The 9621-nt window shown below is 45.6% G+C and overlaps 1 pseudogene; it reads right to left on the minus strand.

The window, feature by feature from the left end:
- Positions 1–9171: 9171 nt before the first annotated feature.
- LOC112547853 (U2 spliceosomal RNA) lies at positions 9172–9324 on the minus strand (annotated as a pseudogene).
- Between the last annotated feature and the right edge of the window lie 297 nt (positions 9325–9621).

Raw genomic sequence — 9621 nt, forward strand, 5'->3', positions numbered from 1 at the left:
ACCGTACCGGGTAAGTAGTTCGAATTAAGTAGTTCGGGGGGGGGGAGGCGGGAGGGAGACCAGAGACCGCGCGCGTGGGCCATGCCTCCCACGGATCACGCAGACACCTGTGCATGTGCGAGCACGTGCCATGCCACCTTGGGCAGGTGGCTCCAGCTGCGTGACACCCAGGGGCCATGGCCCAATAGGCACATGCATGTGTAAAGAGACCTGACATGCTCCCGACCCTGGGGTGGGACCCAGCAGGATGCTTTCCCTTCACATGTCCCCTCTACACGGAGGCAGGGGACATCTCCCCCCCTCCCCCCCGCTGCCCCAGCCACACTATACATGGCACAGGGACATGGGTGTGGTCTTGGGGCAGCTCCCAGTCCCGGGGAGAGCCAGACATCCTGACCATGGCCTCTGTACAAGCACTGCGGCTCTGACGGTGCAGGGCATGGTCACCCTCATGTCGTGGGGGGGGGGGAGGGGGACTGGGCATCATCCTCTGCGTCCCCAGGGAGGACTGACCACTTCTCTTCTTTCTCTACAGCTGCACCAGCTGCTCGTGCAGGGCGCACCACCCCGCCCGGGACATGCTCCCGCACCCACGGCCTGCTCCAGAACACCACCATGGAGCAGGAGTACTGGGACCAGCACCTGGGGTCCTTGCGAGCCCTGCACTGCACAGTGGAGGCCTGGATGCAGGCAGACCTCCAGCTCCGCCAGGAGCAGCTGGCTGAGGTCCGAGGGCTGAACTCAAACCTGTAGGTCCTGCTGCAGAGCATGGTGCCCCGTGCTGGTCATGCACCTGCTGCCCCCCCCAACTACTGTCCCTCCTCCCACTCCTGCCCCCCCACCTCTTCCTCCTCAGCCCCCACACCCTCTTCCTCAATGTCCACACCCCCCACCTCAACCTCCGCACTCTCCAGCCCATCCCCCCGGGGATGCCGAGGCCCCCTCCCTTGCCGTGCTCGGAGGTGGTTGGCCCGGCGAGACCCCCACCCCAATCCCTGAGTTTCCCCTCCCCCTCCTTTCCCTTGCTTCCCCCTTCCAGTTCCCTCCTCCCAGTTTTCCCCCTCCCCTCTCCCACACTCTCTCCTGCCCTTTCCCGCCTCCTTTCCCCCGTCTCCCCACAGTTTTATTCCCCCCCCAGTTTTGTTAAATAAAGAGAGTTTCTATTTTTGAACACACGTGTCTTTTATTTTGTACATCAGGAAGGGGGGCTAGAAAGTGGTAAGTGGAAGGAGGTGAGGGAGGAATGGGGTACGAGCCCCCAATGGGGAGGACTGGGGTGGCTCTGCAGGCTGCTTGGGATGGAAGCTCTCCTGCAGCCCCCCGATTAACACCCCCCCTCCCCCCGGATGGCAGCCTGCGGCAAGTGCAGCCGGGCTGATGGCCTAGTGCTGCGATGTGCCGAGTGTGGGCACTCAGGGCACTGCAAGCCAGGACTGCTTGAGTTAGACAAGCAAACGGGGAACCCCTGAGAACTGCCTGTCCGGGGTGGGGGTCGGGTCCCTTTAAGCACAGCCTTCGGCTAGCCTGAGACAGCAGCTCCACGCTCTAAGTCCTAATGTGATGCCCTGCCAGCACTGCTTCCGGCCATCCTTAACCACGGTTCAGGGTCCACTCAGTGTGGACATGCTAGTTCGAATTAGCAAAACACTAATTCGAACTAGTTTTTAGGTCTAGATGCGCTAATTCGAATTAGCTTAGTTCGAATTAACTAATTCGAATTAAGTTAGTTTGAATTAGTGCTGTAGTGTAGACATACCCTAAGGTGCCACAGGACTCCTCACCGCTTTTGCAGATTCGGACTAACACGGCTACCCCTCTCTTACTTAAGCAGATCATGTTATTCAATAAACATCCTTAAACAAGCTAGGGAGATTAGATGTGTAAAATGAATACTTCTGTTATGAGTCCAGAGGGAACTGGTACTTTGGTCAGTATTATGCTGTCACATTTCTAGTGACTGGTTCAATCAAGTACAACCCTCATATTAGCACCATGATACCAAAAGCATCTTGACATGTTGCCCTTGAGCTAGAGCCTCCCTTTCTCCTAAAGAATCCACAGACACCTTGATCTGGCTTCCTAATTCTCCCGAGACAGCTTAAAGTTGACAGCCTGGAGCCAATTGAAGGCAGGGAGGAGGACTCTGCCCACATCTTCCTGTATCTTCCCTTTTATAAAGTATCAATTGGCATGAGACAAATTTTGGTTTTATCATTGCACGCAAATCATTTAAGAATCTTTCATGTCAGTTGGAAATCAAATCAATATTGTAACAATTTGTTTAATAGTTTGAGTAACTTTTCATGAGGCAGTTATTTGGGAATTATCGTTTGTGACTATATGCCACATATATGATTAATGTGTGGTTAAATACATGTTATTGTCTCTGCGTCCTGGCTGGATGACAAACATGAGAATAGCAAATTGCGGGCTTTCAGGATGAAGTGGCAAATTAGTGGGAGTTATGAACATTTTCGCAGCAGCCATACCAAGATCCACAAACATCAAAGCATTTGATCCCACTAATAGCAGCCAATCAGTTTGAGCTGTTTATTCATGAATATGTCCAAATTTGTTTTTTCACTTTTCAGCCAGTGCTGGTAACAAAAAATTGTGGATTTTTCCCACAAAAGTTTGTATTTACATTTGCTATTGAAAGTTTCAGTTTCATTGGGGGGACAAATAATTTTTGGCTGTTGGCCAAACAGTTGTTGTTTTTCAGCTGAAAACTTTTTGGTGAAAATTTCTGTGGAAAACAGACTCTCTCTCTCTCTCTCTTGCATGTGCACGCACGCATACCCATTCACTCACTCACTCACTCACTCACTCACTCACTCACTCAGTCACTCAGTCACTCACTCACTCACAGTTATCTGAAAATCCAATTCTCTGTCAAAAAGAGTTGTGTTGCAAATATTACGATAAGCCTTAGTAATAAGTACTAGCCAGACACACTCCAGGGCATCTGTTTGCAAATATTTCAATTAGCAATAACAGTCCTGTCAGATACAAAATAGTAGTTGCTTCCATGCCTTGTAGATACAATTAGGAAACATTATGTTCAGTTTTTCTTTCTTTCCTATAGGCGGCATCACAAATTTCTTCTTCTGCAGTTCTGCTGCAGGGATTCTAACCTCTAAAATATAGCTCTTGACTCCATGACACGTGGTTCTTGTCAGAGCCATCTTGAGGGTCATTCTGTTTCAGTAATTGTTGGTAACTGGAGTGACCCAAACAGCCTTAGGAAAGAGGAAACAAATAGAAATAAATCTGTATATTCTGCTCCAGTTTGACATGCTCTGCTGGGCTATGTCCAGACTACAGAATTTTTCCGGGATACCCTAGAGGTATCCCAGAAAAACTCTGCTGCATCCAGGAAATGCGTCTGCTCTTCCGCTTTTTTTTGCAGAAGAGCAGACACGCTCTTTCGGAAGCCCTGTCTTCCTGCTTCCACAAGGAAGAAAGGCTCTTCCAAAAGAGGAGGTTTTTCTGAAATTTGGCCCAGTGTAGACGGGCCAAATTTCGGAAAAGCCTCTTCTGACAAAACTATATAAAAAAGTGCAATTTGCATATCTTTTTCCAATAAAAAGCAGCAGTCTAGACATAGCCCTGAGCATTCAACTCCAATCCCCAACACCTTCCATACAAAAGAGAGAGGAAAAGCTAAATATCTCAAATTAATTTGCACTTGTCCCCTCTTTTGCTGTTACACAATTATCTCACTATGTCAGTCTATCTAGGCATCCTCAGGCAGGGGCTAGGTCAAGAGACAGACTATATGGATCATTTTTCTGTTCCGTTAGGACAATTTCTATGCCAGTGCCATCACTCCCGAGATGATTTTAACAGCTCCAGAGACCCCAACACAGTTATTGTTCACATTCGGCTAAAACCCTTTAAGTCTTTCACCTCACTCCCAGAAGGGGACATGGCCTAGACATTTCAGTGCCCTTAACACTCCCCGCAGTGGGTAAAAGAGGCTCCAGCAGAGAAGCCATGATAGGCAAGGTCTGGTCATGTCAAAACATTTCAAAATAATAGTCATAAACCACATGCAGGCTTCAAAACAAGTTCAAATAGAGCTGCCAAGGTCTGGTCACCTCATAAACTACAGATAACACTAGAAAGACTTCACTAAAGCAGGTTTGATCTTCCTCCCTTCCTGTATCTCTTTCATAAACATCATTGGGGTCACAGGAGGAGAATCTTGCTGAGCTCAGAAAAACTAACATCCTATGGATCCTGGAAAATCAACCAGGATCCCACAGTTCATTTTTTGCCTCCATGACCAAACTTAATATTTTCTAAAGCTTCAGAGGGCTAGCCAAATTAGTCTGTAACAGGAAAAACTTAAAAAATGACAAATAGTCTGGTAGTGCTTTATAGACTAACAAAACATGTAGATAGTATCATGAGCTTTTGTGGGCACAACCCACTTCTTCAGTCATCTGTGCCCACGGAAAGCTCATGATACCATCTACATGTTTTGTTAGCTTTTAAAGTGCTACCAGACTATTCATTGTTTTTTAAGATTAACATTTTCTGTCAGCTCTGAAAAGTAGTTTACTGGTTTGTTACCCAGGTCCCTCTTTTTCTGCAAAAATACCATTAAACTGAATCAATACTCTGTGCTCACAGTACACCCCATATTTTAATATGAATGAATAATTCCTAGTTTTATCATTTTATAGGCTGATTGCAAAGCAGGAATGTCCCAATGTTCAGTGCCTGGTGCAGTTGGGTTTTTATAGAAATGGTGTGTTGTCCTGGTTTTTACAAATCCCAGAAGATTGGCTGTTGGATAGCTTTATTGGTGACATTGATAGTTGGCTGAGTGAATGCTTATACATGTTGGGGATCACTCCCAGGTCATATGATGTTACCACCACAAGCTTCATGAAGCTTCTTAGGGAGTTCCTCTCTCAAGTTCACGCAACCACAAAGTCAGAGATTTTAACCAGTGCTGTGAGTGGAGAGCTTAATGGCAGCATGGTGCACAGAGAACCACTGACTAGACTGGAAACACACAAAGTTCCACTGTCATGTGTCACAGGTGAGCAATGGATTGTGGCAGGGCAGGTAGACAGACTCTGAGGAGGAAGAGGAGAAAAAGAAAAGATTCGGAGTGTAGCAGAAAGAGGGAGAACAAGCAATGGTGATGTGGAAAGTAAGGCACAGAAAGGTAAAGGCCAAACATAAATGTATAAAATTAGGTTCTTAAATTCATATTCAGTCTCCAAAATGAATGCAGCATGATTTTCAGAAGTTCTGAGAAATTCCCTCTGAAGTCATGGGGAGCCAGAGGTGCTCAGTATCTGCCTATTTTGTTTCTTCTGGATACTATTCTGTTCCTGATCTGTGGTGGGTTTGTTCCTCTGTGTGCCCTGCTGTCAGTCTGCAGAGTGGTGGGAATGTGTGAATACACAACATAGTGTTAGGCATTTTAGGTACAGGAAAAATGTCTCATCAGCCACCTCTTTGCTTCTCAGTCCTCTCAGTGCTTGCAGCTTACTTTTGCGTCACTTGAATGACAGTCCCTGCTGCGAACTCCAGCATCTGCTATGAGAAATGCATTTAATAGGCAGAGGATGAAGACTTGGATGCGGATGACAATGTGAGTGAGAGGGATAGCATGGAAGTGGCATTGCATTTGGCTGTCACAGAGCAACTGAGCAGAGTAGAGTGTCGCTTTTGGGTTAAGGAAACCAGCACTGAGTGGTAGGATCGCATTGTCATGCAAGTGTGGGCTGAAGATTAGTGGATACAGAACTTTCAGATGTGTAAAGCAACTTTCTTGGGGCTTGTGCGCTGAGCTGGCCCCTGAATTGTAGCATAAGGACATCCAAATGAGAGCTGCTGCTATCTCGGTAGAGAAGTGTGTTGCCATTGCTTTGTGCAAGCTGGCAATTCCCAATTGCTACCATTCAGTTGCAAATCAGTTTGGACTGGGGAAGTCTACCATTGGGACAGTACTTATGCAAGCGTGCAGGGCAATAAATCACATTTTGCTGCCTAGGACTGTGACTTAGGGAAATGTGACTTGCTTCATTAGCATACACTTTCTGAACTGTGGCGGGGCATTTGATGGCACACATATTCCCACTGCAGCACCACCCCACCTTGCTTCAGAGTACATCAGTCATAAGGGGTACTTCTCCATGGTGCTTCACACGCATGTGGATCACCATGAGCATTTCACACACATAAATGTGGGGTGGTCTGGAAGGATGCATGATGCACACAACTTCAAGAACAGTGGCCTGTACAAAAAGCTGTATGTTGGGACTTTGTTTCCAAACCAAAATATTACAATGGGAGATATGGAAATGCCCCTAGTGATCCTAGGTGACCCGCCTTACCCCTTAGGGTGTGTCTACACAGCACCCTTACCTCAAAATAAGCTTATTTTGAGGTAATTTTGAAATAAAGTGCTATTCCGACAAGCCCCTTAACCCTCATGGAATGAGTGGAATCCTGTGCCAACTATTTTGAAATATATTTAGAAATAACTTTTTGCCTTGTGCCTCTGTGCTCCCCCCCTCCCCCACCTGTACTAGAACAACATACTACCCTACATGGCTGTCACCTGCATATCCCCTCACCCCTCGCCTGCACAGCAATTTACCCTGAGTTTCTTCCCTTGCTTCATTCTCCATGTACTGCTACTGAGAGACCTCACAAACACTAGGGTTTGAGAATAATTTCTCACTGCCTGGCGCACTAGTGCACTGGTTGTCACTGGACTGAGTCCCGCCTCATCTGCTTCCATCTCTTCATTAGTAAAGTCTGTCTCCAGGATAACTCCTGCTTCTGACTCTGTACCATGGGATGTATCCACATTCTCCTTGGGTGTGGAAGTGGAGTCCCCTCCCCACCGGATTGTGTCCAGTTCTTTATAAAAATGGCATGTTTTGGGTGCAGCACCAGACCAGCTATTTGCCTCTTTCACCTTCTGGTACACCTGCCAGAGTTCCTTTATCTTGGCTCTGTAGGGTGTCTCACTCATACCCCTTCTCACACTGAGTTTGAGAAATGTGACCGTACATGTCCCAGTTCTTATGGGTCACTTGCAGTTGTGATTGCACCGATTCTTCACCCCACACATGGATAAGATCCAAAAGCAGCTGGAGGACAATAAACTCAGCAAGAAGCCTAATGTAGTACATACTACATACCTGTTGACAATAAAGGGAGGGAGAGAGACAAAAGTTCCGTGTAAAGGTGGAAATTTTTTGTTGCCCAAAATGGGCATTTGTCACAACTTTTGCTGTATTGCGATGTGAACACTCTCTGGGTTTTGTCGCCAAAAAGGAGTTTGTGGTAACAAAACTTGCAGTGTAGATAAGGCCTTAGAGTAGAAAGAAAATCTGCCTGCTCCTTATCTCAGCAGGAACTTCCCCATAGCACCCTCGCCTCACAGACAGCTTTCTTCTCTCCCTTATTTATCATTTTCCATTAAGCTTAGAATGGTTGTTGGTTGCTTTTCCCAGACAGGTCTCACCCTGCAGCAACTCCTCAGACATACATACATGAATATACTACTGTTCCTTGCTTTCCTGTCTCTGGACAGATCTCAGCACTGATAAGGATAAGGTTAAAAACCATTCGATTCCAACTCCTAGGAATAGCAAGGCACAGAAATTCCCCAGTGGGGTTTCAAGGCTTTCCTAGCTAACATAAAATGGCCATGCAGCAACTATGAATTTGGCCTCTTGTGCCCACCATACCATGTCCGACCCCTACTCTAGAGGGGTTGAACTCAGTACCAACCTGCATGGCTTAGCCCATCTGACCTGCACATATTTTGCTTTCCACTGATAGACCCTTTCTGGATCACCCTAGGCAATCTGTTGATCCTTGAGGAAACCTAGAAAGGCAAGGGAGAAGAAGCACACTCTGCTTTCTGCTAGCTATGGAATATGGTGGCAGCAACTTTTCAGGGGGAATAATGAGGGGATGAGTGTGGGGAAGGGGAAGGGACATTTGAAAGCCACAGAGATCTGTGACAAGTGACTGTGTTTAACCCCATCATCATTCAGACACAGAGCAAAATTTGCTAATTTAACAGAAAACATTCACACAACTTAAAAACAAAAGCCTACATTGATAAATACCTGAGGCATTGCAGTCAGGTAAGCACATATCAGAGGAAGAAACATGGTTTACATGGCTATTGAGAGTTTAGCATCTGAGCTATGTCTACACTGCACTGTAAACTCGAAATAAGATATGCAATTTGTGCTATGCAAATTGCATAGCTTATTTCAAGTTTATTTCGAAATAGACTATTTCAAAATGCGGTGCTGTCTACACAGCACCAAATTTCAAAATAAAGTGCTATTGTGAGACATCCCTTAGCCCTCATGGAACAAGGGTTACTGGGATGCCGAAATAGTGCATCCACTATATTTCGGAATAGCAGATGTGTTCAGAAGACGCAGGGTAGCTATTTCAGGATACCCCTGGTATCTTGAAATAGCTTTGATTTGTAGACATAACCCTACTGAACTCAAAATTGTCTTTAACCTGGTAGGAACTATAAGAGCCAAAATGAAGCTAGGTGACTTTCCAGGCCTTTTTATATATGTTAGGAATTCCCATAATCCCTTCTGGTTTCAAAGAGGCAGTGCAAACAAATCATACATTCCCATGCAGTCAGCTTTATATCCTTGTTACTATCCCTCCTGTCCTCAGTTAACAGATATTCTTAGCACCCATAGAAAGAATTACTCAGGAGAAGTTGACTCAAAAATAAGAAAATGCTCTGTCAGAACTTGGTGCTGTTGTGTCTTGGGTCATGTTTTCCCGGCCTATTCTGTTCTCATGCAGCCTTGCTGCAGCAGCTCAATCTCACAACTGTGCTTACTCACCTGTTCAGTACACACAGCCACTAATCTTAGCCCTGCCAAAGGAAGCCCATGCCCTGTTGAGTGGAAGACCTGGTTGCAGTAGTAGAACCTATTAGAAACATGAATACTAATGCTGGATAGCAATACATAATAGAATTGCTATTTATGCTTTGTATTTCTATAGCACTTATTTCTAGTAAGGCTCTCAAAACACTTTAGAAACCTGATGGAATGTTTCCTACAATCCAACTGAGCATCAGGTAAGAATCATTATTCCAATTGCACAGATGGGGAAACCAAGGCAAAGCAATTTGGTTTTTAAATTTTTTTTCCTGCTCCTGGAAGTACTGCAATACCAGGTCGATGCGTGGAGTGGACGGAGCATGCTCCTGTTCCGACCCCCTGCTCCAAAATCCATTTAATATAAAGATCTCAGATAAAGATCATATCAGATATTACAATTTATCAAAGCAATTTGTTCATGTTAATATAGAAGCAGGAACAGAACCTTGACCTGTTGACTCATAATCTTATGGTGTAGCCACCAATATTTCCTCTAAACTTTTCCATCCATATGTGGATTTTTTTCATTCATGGGTGGAATAACATTTTATGTGCACCGAGGCATGTGAGAATGTGAACCACCTGTAGAAACAAAACCTAGCTGGCAGCATTTGAATCTCACCCAGCTTACAGAGAGAAATGGTAGCCATTAGATCATGCTCCCACTTCTACTACAAATAGAAGCTTCAAGGCAGTAAATCAGATTTAC

This window comes from Pelodiscus sinensis, chromosome 13 (assembly GCF_052426305.1).
Source record: "Pelodiscus sinensis isolate ZL-2025 chromosome 13, ASM5242630v1, whole genome shotgun sequence".
Classification (NCBI taxonomy): Eukaryota; Metazoa; Chordata; order Testudines; family Trionychidae; genus Pelodiscus; species Pelodiscus sinensis.